At 45.0% G+C, this 8,456-nt stretch overlaps 1 protein-coding gene across 4 annotated transcripts in view; it reads right to left on the bottom strand.

Moving 5' to 3' along the window:
- Positions 1–8,179, bottom strand: part of LOC144590940 (methyltransferase-like protein 27) — a 60,724-nt gene extending 52,545 nt beyond the window's left edge. For 3 of the 4 annotated variants that reach the window (XM_078395300.1, XM_078395299.1, XM_078395288.1), the window contains exon 1: positions 8,048–8,179. The gene's annotated coding sequence lies outside the window, so the exon portion shown is untranslated. Of the gene's footprint in view, positions 1–102; positions 298–8,047 lie in introns of those variants that run through there. The other variant, XM_078395289.1, reaches the window with a different exon arrangement.
- Positions 8,180–8,456: the final 277 nt, after the last annotated feature.

Genomic DNA, 8,456 nt, shown 5'->3' with positions numbered 1-8,456 from the left:
GAAATATCTCCATAAACTGACCAAGCTACCACATGTGGGGATGGTAGTTCCACATAATACTGCATGTGAAGGAAAGAAAGATTCTCCATTCATCGAACTTACTTTCTTCAAACCTATTGCTTTTATCAGCAGCGTTGGTGATAACTGTCTGATGGGGGTCCAGGTGTGATAATACTTCATCAGTGCAATGTCATGAGCAAACACGGAAACACCTTCGCCTTTGCTTCTTGTCTTGTCCTTTTACATCAACAACATTATTTAAATGCTACATCGCTCAAGGACCTGTTGTAAATAGATAAGATTGAATTGTGTGTTTAATGCTCAAAATGGCGGCACTGTGCAGCAGCTGCGGCTCACCTGCAGTCCGTTTGTCTTTTTTGTTTTTTCGTTGTTTCTTTGTCTTAATTGTCGTGTTTAGATGTGATGTAGTGTTTTTTGTGGTTGTGTATTATGTGGGGAGGGGGGGATGGGGAACTGTAAAATTGTCTCTTCCGAACGGAGACCCGACCTTTTATTTTGGGGTGGTGTCTCCGTTCCCGCTGCGGCCTACCATCGGCCAAACACCTGGAGCTGGCGGCCTCCACCTGGGACCACCTGGGCTCTGGTTCGCAGAGCCCGCAGACCGGACGTACCATCTGCGGAGCTGGCTGCCTTCGGAGGCTGTGGTGGCGCTGCGAGTGCCACTGCGACTCGCCTTCGGATGCTCCGGAGGCTCCGGCTGCGGGCCGCGTGGATATTGGAAGCTTGCAGACCCTGCCTTAGTTGGGGGCCGACATTGGGAGCTCCGGCAGGGGTAGAGTCTTTGCCCGCCCCGAATTGCGGGACTTGGGTCGGCTCGCCGCGGACCTTTCACCGTCCGTCTAGGCCTGGAATAGGCCGCGGGATTTTCGCTGCCCGGCGGGGGCTTCAATGTCGGGAGCCCCGACCGCCCCGACGTGGCAACTTCAACAGCCTGACCGCGGGAGAAGATGGCAGGGGAAGAGGAAAGACATCCTGGCCTTCCATCACAGTGAGGAGGTGACTGGAGGAGACTCACTGTGATGGATGTTTCTTTTTTTTTGTTTTGTGTTGGTTTGTAATTGTGTGTGTTATTACTTATTTTTATTGCTCTTATTGTTGGACTGTGGGTAACGGAATTTCGTCCAACAGAGTTGGGGGGTTTTTATGACAATAAAGGTTATTCTGATTCTGATTCTGACCTTCCCTGACCAAATTTACCTTTTTGTTGACTCCAGTAGAAAGAGAAATGGGGCTTGATAAATAATGGGAAGCCATACTATCTCCTATCACCATTAAACAAAAGAGGGCTTTAAAAGAGTAAATCAATTTGTTGAGTCTACCATGGCAAGGTACAAAGACCTCAAGCAGTGGAAGATGTTTATTTTTTGGATGCTGGGCCACATTAACAAGTTTTGTTTCCAGGCAGCAGATTAGTATGCAATTACAAGGGAATTTGAAATGGTGAGGCTTGGTGTGTATACACTGACTGATGAATAGCTTTACATTTCAGTCGTATCATCAGCAACGTCATTCATTTTAATAATAATAATAATAATGCATTACATTTATATAGCGCTTTTCAAACACTCAAAGACGCTTTACAGGGATTTCTAGAACATAGAGAAGTGAATAAATAGATAAATAAGTAAACGAGCAGAAAAAGGAGACAGAAGGTGAGGTGACCTTCAGTGGTTGAAGGCAGTGCGGAACAGGTGGGACTTCAGTGATGTTTTGAATGTGGTGAGTGAGGAGGAGTCTCTGACGGTTTGGGGTAGTGAGTTCCATAGGGTGGGAGCAGCAATGGAGAAAGCCCTGTCCCCCCAGGATCTGAGTTTGGTCCGGATGGGGGGGGACAGGAGATTGGCAGCAGCAGAGCGGAGGGTGCAGGTGGGAGTGTGCCTGTGGAGGAGGTCAGTCAGGTAGGATGGGGCCAGGTTATGGAGGGCTTTGTAGGTCATGAGGAGGATTTTGTATTGGATTCTCTGGAGGATGGAGAGCCAGTGGAGTTTGTAAAGGACGGGGGTGATATGGTCACGGATCGGGGAGTGGGTGAGTAGACGGGCAGCGAAGTTTTGAATGTATTGAAGTTTACTGATGATTTTTGAGGGTGAGCCATAGAGGAGGCTGTTGCAGTAGTCCAGACGGGAGGTGATGAAGGCGTGGATGAGGGTTTCTGCAGCTGTGGAGGAGAGGGATGGACGGAGACGGGCAATGTTTTTGAGGTGGAAGAAGGCTGTCTTTGTGATGTTTTTGATGTGTTTGTCGAAGGAGAGGGTTTGATCAAAGATGATTCCAAGATTCCGGATGTGAGGGGAGGTGGATACTGGGAGACCATCAATATTGAGGATGAAGTTTTGGGTGGATTTGGTGAGCGTTTTTGGACCAATGATGATGATTTCAGATTTGTTGCAGTTGAGTTTGAGGAAATTTGATTGAAGCCAAGATTTTATTTCAGTGATGCAGTTTGTCAGTGTAGAGTGTGTGGTGGTGGAGATTGACTTGGTGGAGATGAGGAGCTGGATATCATCGGCTATTTTGCTATTCATTCTGTTCACTTTTATCAGTTAAAGGAACACCATCCCCATGCAAAGATCGCAATGGGATGATTTCTAAAATCATGCAACAGTCCCTTTGTCCACCTTGTACCACTCTGTACCTTTAGCTTTCCCTCTAAATTAGTCACTGTGATTTAGGAATATTTTGCTAGTCGTTCATCTTCGCTGGGTCATACTCCCGAAACTCCCTGTCCGGCCGCACTGTGGAAGCACCTTCTCTAGAAGGACTGCGAGACGGAAGCTTATTACTATCTGAAGAAGCTTCACCTATCCATGTTCTCCAGAGATGTTGCCTGACCCACTGAGTTACTCCAGCACTTTGTGTCCTTTTATTATTATCTTGTCAAGGAATGAGAAATGATGACAAATCCAAAAATAATAAAAGATTTTTAAAATAGCCTTATCACAGCTGAATGTGAACAAAACCTAATCTTGGCAATCATGTGGTTAATAGTGCAGTTACACAAAGCCCAATCTTTTCGTAGAGTTCAATAGAATTCCCAAAGATAGACACAGAAAGCTGGAGTAACTCAGCAGGACAGGCAGCATCTCTGGAGAGAAGGAATGTGTGAATGGGTTTCAGGTCGAGACCTTTCTTCAGACCCATCAATTTCCACCATGCTTTCATTCTCTGTTAATCTCTTATCAAAGGACGAAACACAATTTAGACAGGTCTATTGTTAACATTCAAGCTGCCATTCAGAATTATTTCCTGCATTGTGATCTGCACATCCTACTGAGGCCTCAGAAAAGCCACCAGCATCCACAAAGACTCTTCACACCCATGCAACAGTCTGTTCGAACTTCTACTATCGGGCAGACGATACAAGGCCTTCTACGCCCACACCTCCAGACTCAGGAACAGCTTCATCCCCAGGGCCATAGCTGCTATGAACCGGTCCTGCTGAGCCGGATGGTCACATCGCACAGCGAACCGGCACAGATCTACTTGCACTTTATTCTGTTTTAAAACTGTTCTAATTTGTTTAATTGTTTAAATTAATACTGACTAGCTAATTAATTTATTGCGTCTTATGGGAGGCTCATTCCCAATCTCGTTGTACTCCTGTACAATGACAATAAAGATATATTGTATTGTATTGTAATGCAAGGTCAAATAAACAGACCAAAGTTCAACTGTTTTACTGCACTTGACAACTCAGGTGAAACAAAACCTGATATTTACATGTTAGTTCCTTTCTGTCGTTCTTTCTCAACATCAGTAAATATCTAAACCAAGCTGTTATTCTATGTTCATTTGTCAGAAATCTATTTGACAGTGTGGGTATTGATGTTGGCACCAACATTTAGTGTCCATTCCTAATTGTCCCTGAGGAGATGGTATTGGCGGTAGGTTGCCTTCTTGAACTGCTGGAGACCGTGTAACAATGGTGCTCCTAGGATGTGGACCTATGACTGATGTAAAAATGGTTATCAATGTCCATATCAATTCTGTTGCATGAAACAAAATTCTGAAGGAATTAATGGGCCAGGCAGCATCAGTGGAGGGAATGGGAAAGTGATATTTTGGGTCTGAACCCACCTTCAGACTGATAGAGTAGGGGGGGAGAGAGGTGAAGACAGATGAGCCTGGCACAAAACCTGGCAAGTGATGTGGGTACAATTGAGGGGGATGATTGGTAGGTGTGTGGAGTAAGTGACAAAGGCTGGAGGTGAAAAGGAGACAGAAGGGTATTAGCACCCTTGCCACTCATGTGCCCCCTGGGGTGATATCCCTTCCCTCGTTCGAGGGGCATCTCCATTACCCAATGTACAGTAGAGAGTATATTGACTGGCTGCGTCACAACCTGGTTTGGCAACTTGAATGCCCAGGAGTGAAGAAGACTGCAAAAAGTGGTGAACATTGCTCAGTCCATCATGGGTTCTGACCACATCACAATCTAAGGGATTTATAGGAGTCCAAGAGGCAGCCAGAATCATCAGAGACCCACACCACCCTTGCCACATACTAATTTCACCCCTGCCATCAGGAAGAAGTACAGGAGCCTGAAAACTGTAACCTCCATGTTCAAGAACTGCTTCTTTCCTACAGCCATCAGGCTATTAAACACTACAAACTCCAAATAAGCTCTGAACTACATAATTTTAATTAAAATTTTATTAAGCAGACTCATGGTCCATTAGAATACACATACAGTACACAGTATATACATATAAAATTAAATTAAATTAGAAAAGGCAACAATACCAATGTTTCCACATAGGTGACAGGTATCTCACGGCACTGAAACCAGGATTTACCAGCAGCACAATGATGGAATTCTGAGAACCATTCAATCGGCATATAAATTTAAACATGAGATTCCTCAACAGGGCATGAAACGTATTGACTCCTGCACTACAAAACAGTTCACTTGCACTGCACCACCTTGGCTTTCTAAGCAATATGCGCATGCAGTCATTATAGGCAACCTTAAGTTTATGGATGCTTGACTTATTAAACTTTATCCACAAAGGAGCAGTGTAAAGAGGAGTACAGTATGCTCTAAACAGGTTTATCTTGACATTTCCTGAGCACCAGTGGAATTTCCTAACCAACATGTTAGCTTGTGCATACAACATGCGGCGCTGTCTATACATGTCCTCATCATCAGACATTTGATCTGTGATGACATGTCCCAGATACTTAGCTTTACAGCAGACAGATAGAACCTGCCCTGACAGGTAAAATGATGGGAAGACTAGATCTTTGTCCCCTTTTACTTTACAAATCATGACAACGCTCTTTTTAGCATTGTATTTCACGTCAAATTGGACACCATACTCAGAGCATATATTCAACATCTGCTGAAACCCAGCACTGCTAGGAGAAAAAACCGCCAGATCATCGGCATACATAAGATGGTTTACCAGGGTGTTACCAATCATACATCCTGTTTTACAGCCTCTAAGCTGGTCAGATAAATCATTCATGTACACATTAAAGAGGGCTGGTGAAAGTAGCCCCCCCTGGCGAACCCCATTACCAACACCAAATGGTACAGAGACTGCATTACCCCATTTGACCTGCATGCTCTGGTTGGCGTACCAATATGCCAGGACCCTAATTATACTGTTAGGCACTCCTCTTTGACTCAGTTTTTGGAACAGCTTATGATGGTTGACTCGATCAAAAGCTTTAGAGGCATCAATAAAACCAATTAACACAGAGGAATTCTGCCTTCTATACATTTCAACCATTTCCTTCAGGACATAGATACATAAATCAGTACCATGCTTAGCCTTGAAGCCAAACTGGTTGTCTGTAGTACCCAAATAAAAACATAATCTATAACATAACATAGACTTGGGGGCATTGGTTTTGTCTTTTTGCAGTATTATTATTTGTTTGTTTTTTATGTGTATGTATTTGTGCGTGTGTGTGTATATATGTATGTACATGTGTGTGTATTTATATATACATACACTGAACTTATTTTCCCCATTTATTATATTGTTTACAGTGTACTAAGTTTACATATTCTGTTGTGCGGCTGCAAGCAAAAATGTCATTGTTCTATCTGGGACATATGACATTAAAACACTCTTGACTTGGAAGGACCCTAGTTGTAGTCCTCCCCCCCACAATGCTTTGGTTGCACCAAGCTTCAGTGTGTCTCTCAGCACATATTCCTGCACTCTGGAATGGGCCAGTTGCCTCTACACTCTGCTAAATGCAGACAGATCCTGATGTCTTCAGCTTCACTACAGTTTCTGCAAGAAAATTGTGCCTGGAGTGTTTGTGTATCCAGAGAACCACCCCTCACAATACAGTGGGGCAGAAGGATATATTGGGCATCTAGATTATTTTTTCTAAAGATTTGAGCATATAAAGATAAACTATCTTGACTCCAAAAAGATGTTTGCATATTCCTCACTCGTATCTCCTCGGTAACCCGCAGCTCCGCCCTTGCTCCCCCCACCCCCCACAAAAGAGAGTCCCCCTCGTCCTTACCTTCCACCCCATCAGCCATCGCATACAACACATACAGTAATCATCCGTAATTTCCGCCACCTCCAACTGGCCACATTTTCCCATCTCCACCCCTTTCCGCCTTCCGCAGAGACCGTTCCCTCCGCAATCTCCGGTTTACTCATCGCTTCCCACCCAAACCACCCCTCCCCAGGTACCTTCCCCTGCAACCGCAGAAGATGTAACACCTGTCGCTATACCCCTTCCCTCGACTCTGTCTAGGAACACCAACAGTCCTTTCAGGTTAGGCTGAGGTTCACTTGCACCTCCTCCAACCTCATCTACTGCATCCATTGTTCAAGATGTGGACTCTGATACATCGGCGAGAACAAACGCAGACTGGGCAATCGTTTCGCGGAACACCTTCGCTCAGCCCACGTGAACCAACATGATCTCCCGGTTGCTGGACACTTTAATACTCCTTCCCATTCCTACACAGACCTTTCTGTCCTCAGTCTTCTCCATTGTCAGAGTGAGGCTAAATGCAAATTGGAGGAACAGCATCTCATATTTAGCTTGGGCAGTTTACATCCCAGTGGTATGAATGAATATTGATTTCTCTCTTTTCAGGTAGCCCTGGCATTCCCTCTCTCTCTCTCTATTCCTCCCCCACCCAAGTCACACTAGCTTCGCTCTAAGTGCATGGGTTTCTTCTGGGGTTCTCACATCCCAAAGACATGCTTTAATTGGCTACTGTAAAATGCCATTAACACAGATGAGTAGCAGGATTATTGAGGGAAATTGATGCAAAGTGAGAAAGAACAGGTTAGGGCGTAAAAACAGAGAAAATGATCAACTAGTTTACCAATTTCATTTGCTGATTTAAATTAGCAGCCAAATCCCTCTTGACCTGAAACATTGCTTATCCATGTTCTCCAGTGATGCTGCTTGGCCCACTGAGATACTCCAGCACTTTGTTTTTTTTTTGTAAATCACCATCTGCAATTCTTTGTCCCTCATTCTCTTTCCGGTTTAGATTATTCACCATTTCGCCCATCGTCTTACTGGCAACGCCTACGCCCTTGAGCAAAGGAAATGACAAAATGTTGTGGACACAGGTTGTGGGCCCGGTCCATCGTGGGCACTGACCTCCAGTGCCGGATTAACATAGTAGCAAAAGTAGCATTTGCTACGGGTCCCGCACTTTCGAGGGCCCCGCACTAAATGCTTGCAAGCTAAATACTTGAAATCGGCATCTAACTGAGGGGCGTCGTGTTGCGCGCGCCGCTCCCCAACCGCCGCGGTTTGAATGTGTTGGTGGGGCTGCACGGACCAATGGGCAGCTAACGCCTCACCACTCAACCGCCCAGTCTCTGGCTCTCTTACTCCACACACTCCCGGCCTCACCCAAACACCTCCCTGCCTTCTGTACATGCCCTTTAAGCTCCCTTGCCTCCACGTCTCTGCACAGTTTTTTAAAATCCTACACTAATCGCTGAAAATATGCAGATGTTTCTTTGCATGGAACATAGAACCTAGTACAGTGCAGTGCAGGATGGAAACAGGCCCAAATGCTCACCAGCGATCAGCCGTTCACACTCGGCCTATGTTATTCTGTCTTCTCATCCACACCCTACGCACCAGGAAGCAATTTACCAAGACCAATTAACCTACAAACTGCACGTTCTCCCTGTGACCACGTAGTTTTCTCTGTGCTCTGGTTTCCTCCCACACTCCAAACACGTGCAGGTTTGTATGTTAATTGATTTCTGTAAATTGTGCCTAGGGTGCAGGTTAGAACTTGTGTGAACGGGTGAACATTGGTTGGCACGGACTCGGTGGGACTGTTTCCACGCTGTATCTCTGAAAATAAAGGGCCAGACATTTTAAACTAAGGTGCATTGAAATTTCTTCTCACAGAGGTTAGTATATATTTGGAATTCTCTGCCCCAGAGACCGCTGAAAGTATATAAAGTGGACTGTAAAGA

The sequence above is a fragment of the Rhinoraja longicauda genome, unplaced genomic scaffold (genome assembly GCF_053455715.1).
Source record: "Rhinoraja longicauda isolate Sanriku21f unplaced genomic scaffold, sRhiLon1.1 Scf000414, whole genome shotgun sequence".
Taxonomy (NCBI): Eukaryota; Metazoa; Chordata; class Chondrichthyes; order Rajiformes; family Arhynchobatidae; genus Rhinoraja; species Rhinoraja longicauda.
Note: the sequence above shows the minus strand (reverse complement) of the source record. Positions and strands in the feature narration are given on the sequence as shown.